Below are 12701 nucleotides of genomic sequence, written 5' to 3'. Positions count from 1 at the left end.
ATTCTATGTCGCGACTCACGCACGCACACATCTCGAAGATTTCTCAACGATGATCGATATTTGCACTTCAATATGGACCGAGCACATTAAACGTGCTCCTCATAAAACAAGAATAATTTATGGCTCAAAGCGTCTCCTAGGAAAATACAGCAAATATTCATCTTTTATAAACAACTGTTTCGATATGACCCGAACGAACTCCAGAATCCCAGATACGAACCCGCTCCAGGAAGGAATTAAAAATTTATAACCACCAACTTCTGACGTAATTAGCGAATATGCAAGTCGACAGTCTTTGTCGTCGTAGTAGTAGTAATGCAGTTCACCGTGCGCATAACAATAGCTCCATTACAAAAACTCGGTTTCCGTTCAATACAAGGCCAGTCTTACGCACCGTTCCTTTCCTTTATTTACTCGTTCTTCGACCTAGGACGTTTTTCTTCCTTTCTAGATCTTCACAGGGGTTGCAATTTTTCACGTTTCGTTACTATGCTTTCTAGTCGGGTCGTGCTTAGAGTCAAGGTCGCCTAATTCGAAGCGTTCGCAGTTTCCCTTCTTTCACAAATCCGATAATTAATTACGCGCCCGACTCGTATTTACAATCAATAACTATTTGTAAACACCAAGTAAATAAATTATTCCATCGACCGTCCTCGTTACGCATTTATCAAACTTTTCCCCACACATTAATTAAACGAACATTTCCCATTTTATTCCCCCATAAACTTAATTACCGTGCATGTGCTTTTTTAGAGACACTCTAAAACATCGTTAAAATTGAGACTTTTATGACTTCAAACGAGCCAACAAATTTGTACGTAACTCGTGAATGTTCAAGCCAAAACAAAAACATGTCGACTGTTTTATACATTATTTTGTTAAAGCACGCTTAAACTGCTGCGAAATGTTATTGCAGTTGCTGTATTAACTTGTACGGCGTAATTAGTGCACCGACGACAAAGCGAATGCGATAATTAGTCGTCTTCCCGCAAAAGCTGAACCGAAAGCTGCAATCTTCGTTTCGTTTTTGTTTCGATTGCATTAAGGGCGTCGTTCGCGTTTCGTTCGAATCGTGATGATTACTGTGGAGCGGCACAGGTGGCTGGCGTGCGCGGGAAAGAGACGGAGCGTCGAAAAGTTGTATATTTGGTGAGCGGGACTACCGACTTCTTTCTCAGCACGGGTCGCTTTACTTCATTAAGGTCCGGTCTGGTGCAGACAAGTAGCGCGCGTGAGGACAATACGTGCTGACAACTTCGTGTAAACATGGAGCGCTCTAAAGGCGAATTCCCGGACTGTGAGCAAATATTTGCCGGTGCAAACACGTTGGAGTTGATGTCTAATACTCGTTTCGTTGTAAGAGGGTTAAAAGCTTCCTTGGACGGAATCGATGGCGATTACTCGGGAACGAAGTCGCCTAATCGTCACAGCGCCGCATAAATTTCCTCTAATAACAGTAAAATTTTATTGTGACCGCGTACGTGCGGACCTCAAGATAATTTATGTCGGAGGATTGGCGTATTTGCACATAAATTTACCAACAAAACCCTCGTCGCCGTTAACAATTCAATACAGTATAGGGGCTTCCGGCGGCGGCGAAAGTCTCGAAATGAATCTATTTTCGAGTGACTCGGTAAAACGGATTAAAACTCGAGCTAAATTTGGAACTAGGCTCAGTCAATTTCGGAACTTGTTTGCTTTGGGGATTGTTAAATTAATTTATTAAAGTGAATTTCTCTCTTTATCTTCCGTACTGTAATTTTCGTTTTATATTCACATGCGAAAGGTGTCAGGTCTCTTTGAACTTTGTTGTATAAATCATTTATCATTTCGGGATAAATGCGCACTAGTGAAGATCCCTCCAGCGTCTGAATTTTAATAAACCGAATCATTATTCATACTCGGGGGGACTCCATAAACGCGCGTTTAAAAAATACAGAACAAATTAAAAAATCCCCCGAGCAGGTATATTGAATTTTTTGCCAACTTTTCAAATTAATTTGAGCTAAACTGCTTTTTCTTAAACCAACATTCGGTAACTTATTCCTAATTGTTTCGGGGCTTTTGAAAATTCCAAAGTTAATTTTCGAACGCGATCAAAGAGCGAATGCACCTGATGGGAAAATTACACTCCCGAAAACTAAAAGTTCATAAAGTTGTCGATACGAGAACGCGGGCGTAAAAATTTTAAATATTTACGCGGCGAACCCGAAAAGTCTTCGTCGTCCCCCTGCCCTACATGCATAAACAGCTCGTAAAACCGCAACTGCACCGTCGACACAAACCCAGAATTTACGACACGCTAATTACCGGCGTTTATGCCCCGTAATTATTCCACTGTAAAATACATACTTACACGATATCGTTTATATCAGTTTAGAGCTGCTGGCGGATTCCGTCTGGCATGTTGCACCCGTCAACTGCAAAAGAAAGAAGGAAAGTAAATAAACATCAACAACACAGATAATTGCGCCGCGTTAAGAAAAGAACAAAAGCCTGCCCTGTCGGAGTCTTTCAGCCGACAAGCTAATATTTTAAATAATTAATGAGCTTTCGGGAAAGCTTTCATAGCAACTTAACGATAGAAAGGAATTAGTGAAAAACGTAAAATTCCCTCCGACTGCTTTATTCACGTCATTCTCGCGAGTCCCCGGCGCGAATTGTAAGAATATCACGACCGTCTTTATTATGCAAATGCTTTTGTTTTCGAGAATGTCAAATTAAGGCGTACAATTCTCCGGAGCTAGTTGCCATACCATAAAACCGAATGCGCTTTTTTCGCATCGCGGAGATAATTATTGTCTGGAGGATGGGCCGTTTGCAAAATTTCAACAGACGAAAGACGGATTTGGGTCGAGGGGTGAAGGTCGAACCGAACGTAATGGGGATGATTACGCCAGACGGGGCAAAAACAATTACTCTAATAAAGTGAATAAGGTAAACACGGTCGTTAATTCGGAAGGCGGAACCGAATTGGGGCGCTCGTTAAAAATTATAATCAGGAACATTACGAGAAAACAAGAGAGGGGTAAAAAAATATCAGATGTTGCCCCACTAAGTTCGGATTTCTGCTGTCTCGTACGCCTTTTACACGAACTCGTTCACCCCATTCGCACTATTTCCGATTTTCCAAAAACCAAGGTCGGTCTCGTACGTTATTCCTTTCTTTTACGCCGCCGTTCCGGCGCTTCCGCGTCTCCTCGTCCTCTTTCCCCGGTCCTAACTTTGCCATTTTCACCGATATCGTAACTACTGCTTCTTGTTCATTCGCACGACATCCTCACGCACGACCGGAATCTATACTCGGCGCAGCGTAAATGTTTGATGCACTGCGTTCCCACGAGAGCCGCAATATGCGGTGTATTTTACGACATAATTACCCCATTCTGTTGCACTGTGGTTCGACGAATTCCCCTAAATCACAAATTGAATTAAAATTTATTCGTAAAATAGTGGTCCCATAATATCGAGCGAACCCGGCATAATAACTGGATTAATCACGTAATGATCTGCCCTGGTGCAGCGGGATTTGCAGCCGTTTCTAAAACGAAAGAGGCGCAAATCAAGTCGAGGATCCTCCACAAATAGTGGTATTATAATATATCAGGAACGTGAACGGCATCGCGAAATTACATAACGCATTTTAATATAAATGGCGTTGCAGAGTGGAGTCGGTGATTTATCGATGCAGATGATGCGTTTTAGCGTCATTATTCTCCGTAATTTCAGCCCGGCCCCCGGAAAGATTGGCTTTTCGGGAGGCGGAGCGGGATTATGTCAAACATCGACGACGAGCGCGGAAAAAATGCCACTTTTTATCGATTGTCGCTCCTCTCTGAGTCAAGGTCGCTTAATTACACGCTCTTAGATCCCCAAATCTAGTCGTCCCCTCGCGCTATTCCGTCTTCCTGTTTGTTTCGATTTGTCGTTCCTTTTTGCGGAGGCACGAGTGCCCCATTCCTTCGCCCGTTCCGCTTATGCGTTCTACTCGGGCTGTTTTCGCCCCCCGACGAGAACCGGATTACGCCAAATATTGACAGCGATCGCGCTTCGCCGAAAGTGATACTTCCAACAAAACAAAACAAGCAGAAAAATAAAAATATTTGCCGGCGATTCCCCCGCAAACTTATCCGAAAACAATCAAATTTCGGGCGAATTTTTTCCGGCGTGATATAATGGCGGCTTGTGTGCGGGGAATTTTTTCGCCAGCGAACCTTGAATATTTGAAGGCACGGACACAAACAGAGACTTGTACAAACATTTGCGAGCAAACATCGGTTCAGTTTCGTTTATTTCGTGCATTTGTTCAGAACGGGGCTGAGTCAGCGGAGGGTTAAACGCAAACGTCCCAATTAAAAATTTTATGCTGGTTAAATACATAATACGCGGGAATTCGTGAGGGACGTAATTAATGCTGGGGGAATACGTGCTGCAGGTATTTATTTCCTGCAACGGTATGCAATTACTAGTTATCTGGCGCTCTTTCGAAGCGCGGCGTCTTGGCTTTACGAGGCGAGTCGGAGGTTTTATCTGCAACAACCAGCACGAGATTACTTATTAGTTGCAATAAACGCCGGCGGGGATGTGATGGACGGGGTGGATCGGCGCGGACACCGCAGACGACATAAAACCCAGTTGAAATTCCGCTCACTCCGCCCCTGCAATGAAAAATGTCTCCGGGAGATGAGTTTTTCAGGCGACGTTTTCGATTACGACGACGGGCATGAAGGCGCGAAAATAGCAAACGTCGGATGATCTGAAGCGCGAATATGTTTCCCGCAGACTGCGGCGAAATCGACAATGCACAATTTTGCAGGATTTGCGTCAAATGCAACCAAAACGACGCGGGAACAACGACAGTCGAACCTTCGGCGGATCGGACGTGTAGGAGACGGTATCGACCCGCAGGGGATGATATTCTAGGAGGCATGCAGAGTACCACTTCGGAAACCGGAAGCCGAGATAAGGGAAACGGTGGAGACGCCGATAGTCCTCGAGAGGGAGGCTCGAGATGTGGGCTATTTGAATTTTGAGCTGCAGCCGACCGGTTAATCCAGTCAAGGTCGCGCAGTTCCGCTTCTGCACTTCTTCGGCACAAACTTTCTATTTGACGTAGCGGCGGCGGCTCTGTTCTTTCTGGTGCGTCTTCGGGTCGCGGCTCAAGGTCGTCCCTATGCATTATTCCGCTCCTCTACTTATCCGTTCCCGTACTTCTCGACTTCCTCTTCCTTTTTCCATGGGGCTAATCTCCTTATTTCCACACATCTCTTTACTATTCCCTCTATTTCGTTTCATCGATTGCTGCAGGGAGCATTAGACGCACCCGTACGTATCAGCTTTTCGTGAGAACCGACTCCAGATTATCTGTTAGTGAACTCCTGGGCCGATAACGAGCACGAACCCGACTCGGGCTGCTTATTCGACTCGTCGAAAAAACGGTCACTAAGGGACGTTCGTTCAAAAATAATTACGGAAGTTGGGATCGGCGTGCAATGGAAAGCAATAATTGTACAGTGGGAGGATGTAGGGCGCTGTGGAAAATTATTCTTTTGGCCGGAGGCCAAACACGAGAGGACATCCCGCGTCCGAATCGAGCCGCAACTTTGCGGGGTTAAAGCGAGAACAAAACACTCTGGTCGGATAACACTTGCAATAAAAGCTTTAATTAAGCCGGGAATCTACAATGCTTCGAAGCGACTGATAAATACAACAATTACGCAAAAATATATCGGCTTCTCTGTCTGTTGGTCGTAATTGCTTCTAATATTTATTGTATCGGTTCAACTGGGTCAGATAAACACATTTATTTATCGGATGATGAAAGGGTTGCACGATCGATGAATTCTCGGCCGATAAAGCTGTTTGCTCTTCACTTCCACTTAACGAGTAATAAGCTTAAGACAAAGATAATTTCGAAGGTGTTGCCCTCTGACTAAGTCTTGTTTGTTTTTTTTAATCAGTGAATCATAGCCACTTCAAACGGTGTCACGCTTTATGGAATTCGGTTCATGAAACGGGCGATGATAAATTTTCTTCACAATTTCAAATGCAATGGTCGAAATTTGCCATGACACGGGAAATCGGTGTGTTTTACGTTTTTGTTTGCGTTAAACGTTGTTTTGTTGAGCTGCGACGCGGACAAATGCCCCTATAAAATAAAAAAGACAAATATGACAACAACAAACTGGGCAATCAAATGTTTTTGTCTTTCGGGGGATGGATAACACGGCCGCTAAAAATACGTTGATAAATTTTTCGATATATTTGTGATTAACTGTTGAAAAAGCGGGAACGAAACGCCCGCCAGGCTTCTAATTCAATAAAAATGCACCGCTGTGACGTTTGTTATAGTTTGCGTGTCACTGGCGTAAAAATCGAGTGATTGTATTATAAATTTATTACTAAATTGTATATCGATTTAAATAATAGCTGCACCAGATGGTTATTATGTGAAATTTTAATGGTTGTTCAACTTAATTTGATTTATATTTATGCGCACAAAGTGAAAAACGCGCACGGATTTTTCGTAAAAAAACAATGGAAAGAAATCTCAAAAAAAGAGAAAAAAAACCTAAAACGCGTCATTCGACTTTCTCCACGCAATTGGGACCAGCTGCACACCCCTTCACTTGGAACCTCCCTCTTGTATATTAAAAGAACAGCCGTTTTCCCTATCTTATCGCCTAATCTCCCTATGCAAATATTTTTTCCATGATTATTTATCGTTATCCACAACTTACAGTTTAAATACAGGTGTAGTCGATAATATCTCAATCCAGCCAGCGGCGTCGTTCCCTAGACCCTCTACTTTCAGATAAGTTCCGATAATTCGATAATCAATTCTCAATAACCTCTGCGCGAGATAAAACCCCAAAACTATTACCGACAATTTTTATTACAGTCACTTTTCGCGTTATCGTTCAAACTCCACTTGCTCATTCTTCCGCGCGAACTCTCCGCTAGTTTTCACACTTAATTTAACAATTCCCAGTTCCATATTTACCGAAAACGAACCGCACTCATCATCACGATACGTCTGACTAATGCCGAGGAGACGATAAAGCACACTTTAGATAACACAAATTAATTTATGTTGACATAGTTAGATATATGAATATTAAATAAGTAGGGGAAAGAATGAAATTCCAGTGGCGCACTCCGTCGAGGTTGGTTGTTTTGTCTCAGTCGACGCGAAATCAAGCCGCGTTTTGTTTGATGAATAATGTATTAATAGAGGAAATGGTTAATCTGGCGCCATTAATCTAAGTAATTGTGCATCGTGTGCATTCTGTTTAGATATAAACAGCGACAGGAATTTAATTCATTTATCAAAGTTCATCTAGTCAATGTCGAGGAGCCAATGACTCTTTGTTTGCCGCGGAGACGTTGAGCACTGCTGCAATTTGTTTTAGTTTATTAAACGGGATTGTCAAGACGGCGACGTCGAAGGGACGGGAAGAGATTGAATTATGGTGGGACGACGGGATTTTTAATTAATCACGGCTTGTTATCGAGATAGCGATGTTTGACGGGTTTTTACTGCTGGAGCGATAACTGGGAAAGAATTGTTGATAGTGTCACTGTGACAAATGTTTTTGTATGTTTACAGCGATCCCTCTGGTAAGTTGATGACGTAGCGATGACGCAACTAAATGTCGGCGACTGATAAACGTGCCTTAAATAACAAAGGTGGAAACTTAAAATTTTAAATCAGCTAAAGTGCAATCGTTAAAAATTAGCTCGGTTTTAAAATGGCGAACTCAATCATTTACAGTTTTAAATCTATTTTCGGAGGTACTAAATAAACTCTCGCTCCATAGTCACACGAATTTATTCTTCGAAAACTCAACCGGAATTCAAAATCTGTTTTTTTTTCTGGGCGGAAATTTCTGTTTTAATTTTACTAATTAATTGGAAACGTATTTTTGCAGGTGATTATTCACTTCCACGTTTTTTAATGGAACTAAACATTGTTTCTCATTTTATAGGTTTTTTTCGACAAATCCTCGGATGAAATTCGAACACAGATATGCACTTCAAAACATTAGATGCAAATTTTGGTCGTCCCAACAACTCGATGCTTTTATCATGGTTAAATACCGGGTGTATGGATAATGGCGAATTAACTTTTCAGTACGTTATGTGCGGAAGTTTGGGCAGTTCTAAAAAAAATTTTTGATTTTTTAGTAACAATTTTATTTTTGTCCGGACAATAACTATAACAACCAGTAGTCATTAATCGTTGTGCATTATTATTAATAAAATAAGCTGTTATTTTTCATTAATAAATAAACCAAAAAAAAAACATTCAATAAGACATTTATACATTATAAATTATAAACAAACAAAATCAACAAAAGAAAAATCCATTAAAGCATAACCAACTAAACACTAGAGAAGATGTTCAAAATTCCTGCCTTGTGTATATAAGGAAGCTCATGTTTTCAAATTTTAATCATTTTTTGTAAAAGTTAGTCATCAGTACCTACTTGTTAAGATAAAACTGATTTTGGCAAATGAGATATCCTCTGAGAGAAGAGAGGGTGGGTGGGCGGGATTAGTACCTGCTAAGATAAAACTGATTTTGGCGAATGACATGCCTTCTAAGAAAAGAGAAGGTGGATGGGCGGGGTTTTTATCAGGCAAACATTGTTGTCAATGGAATTTTATCAAATTATTACAAAACAACACAACCATATCTTTGTATATTTTCACTGGTCATAGGCGAGAGAAATATTAACTCAAAGTTTTATCATTAGTTACTGTGATAATGAATGTGTTGTTTAGTTGTTAAACGTAGCAAAAGAGTCAATTTGAAAATCATTATAACTCCACCAAAATGTCAGTAAGAATTTTTTTACTATTTTCGCCAGATTCACCAGTTGATTGTTCAGAGCCTAGCGGGGAGTTAACTCGCCATTTTCCAGGCATCGGCTATAATTCTAACATCAAATTCACCATTTGATATTTTAAGTGTCTTTTTTCGTTGAAATAATATGCCCCACCCACCCACCCTCCTCTCAATTGTGATTAATTCTTTATTCGTCGTGAGACGCGGGGCGGAACTTAATCACAAAGTCCATATTTCTCTACAAGAAATTATCATGTGAAACATGTTTTAAGTATCGTGTTGTTGAAAGAAAATTAAATTTACAAACCGAAAATAAGGGCTAAGGGCAAATCGATGAATAAACTCTGGCTAATTAATAAAATAAAAAACTGCAAAATTCTGCAAAAATTAATCAATTCTAAGCTAAATGCGAGATAAAGGGCGTCGTTTTTCACGAAATTAAAAAAAAACACGAAAATCCAGTGTTTTTTTCATTTAAACTACAATCTCTAGTTCGAATAAAAAAAAAAACCTCTAACCTGATCTGGCCTGGGCTAACTTGCCCTATCCTAAGCAATTATTTACGAGATCACAGACTGTTTTAACAAAGGTACATATGGCACAACATCTTAGATTTAGCAAGACCTTGTTAGTTCGGAAACTCTATTTCTATGATCTTGACCCAAACAGTGTTTGCATTATCGTCGCATTTTTGAAATAGAATTCAAAAAGTCAGTGAAAGCTGTCTTCCTATATGTGTGGGGTCCCTCAGAGATCTATATTAGGTTCACTTCAAATTGCGACCAATTTTCGACCATTTTCGAAACTCAATTAAATGAATTTTTTTGTAGATTTGGGGCTCCAGAGAAGTCACTTCCGGTCTCGCTTCTTCGATGATTTCCCAGAATCGTACAATGAAATAGCGATATTTTGATAATTTTTAAAAATTTTGATTTTCATACCGAAAATTTCGAAAATAGTGTTTCGTGATCATAAACACGTCACATTTTTGGAATCACCATGTCGAGATCTATATATTCCACAATTTTTTGAAAATTTTTCTTTTCAAAAGTGAAATTTTTCCAATTCAAATTTAGACCCATTTTCGACCATTTTCGAAACTCAACCAAATATATTTTCTTGTAGATTTCGGGCTCCAGAAGCAGTCACTTCTAACCTCGTTTCTTAGATAACTCCAACCGTGTTTCCAAAAATTGTTGTTTTTTAAAAATTTTGATTTCGGCAATCAAGACTTTTTCAAATTCATAAAAAATAAAACGTTAAAGGCTCAAAAGATTTTTCAAGTTCATCCAGCAACAAAACACCCGATTCCTTTAAATTAGCGTAAGCTAAGTCATCTGGCGAACGGGTAATTTCATATTTTCTAGACGTTTCATGATCCTAGTACGAAAAAGTAGGTCTCGTCTTTCCGTCTGTAGTCTGTCTGTCTGTCTGTCAATTTTTATTAGACAGATAATAATCTCCCAAACAACTGGATCGATCGTTGTCAAATTTTACATGTAAGTTTGGAATATCGTCAAAAAACAAAACAAAATCGTAACGGGGACTGCGGACTGGTAATTAGTGTATTTAAAGGGGTTGTAGAAGAAAAGTGGAGGATTTAAGTACTACAAAAATGTACCATTTTTGACATGTTTTAAGTTTCTTAAAAAAATAAGTCTACACATATTAAGAAAAAAAGGCAAAATGTAGCCCCGCCCGCCCGCCCCATCTCGATTGTAATGATTTTTTTTATTCGTTTTTAGCCAAGCGGGCGGAGCTTAACTGCAAAATCCGTATTTGTCTACGAAAAATTAAAAAAATGTTTTTGAGTATCGTGTTGTTCAAAAAATACTATATATATTATGCCCCAGTCATACCCGCCCCGATCTTAGTTCTCAATTGTGATGAATTTTTCATTCGTTGTCTGATCGAGCGGCGGGGCTTAATTGTAAGATCCATATTTGCCTACAAGAATTTACCATTTCAGACATATTTTAAGTTTCTTTAAAAATAAGTCTACACATATTAATAAAACAAGGCAAAATGAAGCCCCGCCCACCCGCCCCATCTCAATTGTAATGATTTTTTTTATTCGTCGTTAGCCAAACGGGCGGAGCTTAACTGCAAAATCCGAATTTCTTTACCAGAAATTAAAAAAATGTTCTTGAGTATCGTGTTGTTCAAAGAGTACTATGTATCTATATTAATAAAAAAATTAAGCCAAAGATTAGGCCCCACTCATACCCGCCCCGATCTCAGTTCTCAATTGTGATGAATTTTTCATTCGTTGTCTGATCGAGCGGCGGAACTTAATTGTAAGATCCATATTTGCCTACAAGAATTTACCATTTCAGACGTGTTTTAAGTTTCTTTAAAAATAAGTCTACACATATTAAGAAAACAAGGCAAAATAAAGCCCCGCCCACCCGCCCCATCTCAATTGTAATGATTTTTTTTATTCGTCGTTAGCAGCGGGCGGAGCTTAACTGCAAAATCCGTATTTCTCTACTAGAAAAAAAAAATGTTTTTCAGTATTGTGTTGGTCAATGAATACTATGTATATTAACAAAAAAATAAACTCAAAGATTAGGCCCCACCCATACCCGCCCTGATCTCAGTTCTCATTTGTGATGAATTTTTCATTCGTTGTCAGATCGAGCGGCGGGGCTTAATTACAAGATCCATATTTCCCTACAAAAATTTACAATTTCAGACATGTTTTAAGTTTCTTTAAAAATAAGTCTAAACATATTAAAAAAACGAGGCAAAATGTAGCCCCGCCCACCCGCCCCATCTCAATTGTAATTATTTTTTTTTGTTCGTCGTAAGCCAAGTGGGCGGAGCTTAATTGCAAAATCCGTATTTCTCTACAAGAAATTAAAAAAATGTTTTTGAGTATCGTGTTGTTCAAAGAATTCTATGTCTATTAAGAAAAAAATAAAGTCAAAGATTAGGCTCCAGTCATACCCGCCCCGATTTGAGTTCTCAATTGTGACGAACTTTTCATTCGTTGTCAGATCGAGCGGAGGGCTTAATTGTAAGATTCATATTTGTCTACAAAATTTACTATTTCAAAAATGTTTTAAGATTCTTGTTCTGAAAAGACGACTACCTATGTTAAGAAAATAGGCAAAATATAAGCCCCGCCCACCCGCCCTATCTCAATTGTGATGATTTTTTTTTAGTCGTCGAGAGCCAAAGGAGCGGAATTTAATTTCAAAATTATTATTCATCTACAAGAAATTACCATATACGACATGTTTTTCCTTACAAAAACTTACCTTTACACACGTGTTTTAAGTTTCTAAGAATAAAAAACCATAAACATTGAGATGGGGTGGGTGGGCGGGGTTTATATTTTTCTTTTTTCTTAGTATACATAGTATGCTTTAAAAAACAGCACGATACTCAAAAATATGTTTTTAATTTCTTGTAAAGAAATGAGTATTTTGCAGTTAAGCTCCGCCCTCTTGGTTCTCGGCGAATAAAAAAAGTCATCACAATCGAGATAGGGCGGGTGGGCGGGCTTATATTTTGCCTTTTTGTTTTAACATGTGTGTAGACTCATTTTCTTAAACTTAAAACATGTTTAAAATGAAAAATTTGTATAAGGAAATATCATAGAAATAATATTATATGGAAGTAACTTAGAGAGAGACGCGCGTTGCCAACACAGTGCGACAGAGATAGGGCTCTCTGGGTGGCAAAACATTGACGCGAAACTGCAGAGCACTGTGTTTCTGGCGGTTTCTTTCGTGCTGTCGCATGGTATTTAAAGGTGTATTTTTGCAAATTTACGTTTTTTAGGCTCAAGTTACCTTATTTAAATGACTTCAGTTTTCTTAAGTTGTATTTTATCTGACTATTT

General features: G+C 39.4%; 1 protein-coding gene across 6 annotated transcripts in view; it reads right to left on the bottom strand.

Moving 5' to 3' along the window:
* The window catches only part of LOC135124538 (leucine-rich repeat, immunoglobulin-like domain and transmembrane domain-containing protein 2), a 243474-nt gene that overhangs the window by 14707 nt on the left and 216066 nt on the right, over positions 1–12701 (bottom strand). For 5 of the 6 annotated variants that reach the window (XM_064049680.1, XM_064049691.1, XM_064049670.1 and 2 more), the window contains one exon: positions 2357–2420. The gene's annotated coding sequence lies outside the window, so the exon portion shown is untranslated. Of the gene's footprint in view, positions 1–2356; positions 2421–6740; positions 7084–12701 lie in introns of those variants that run through there. The other variant, XM_064049701.1, reaches the window with a different exon arrangement.

The sequence above is a fragment of the Zophobas morio genome, unplaced genomic scaffold, assembly GCF_036711695.1.
Source record: "Zophobas morio isolate AGI-343-1 ecotype UQ-CSIRO unplaced genomic scaffold, CSIRO_AGI_Zmor_V1 ptg000002l, whole genome shotgun sequence".
NCBI lineage: Eukaryota > Metazoa > Arthropoda > Insecta > Coleoptera > Tenebrionidae > Zophobas > Zophobas morio.
Note: the sequence above shows the minus strand (reverse complement) of the source record. Positions and strands in the feature narration are given on the sequence as shown.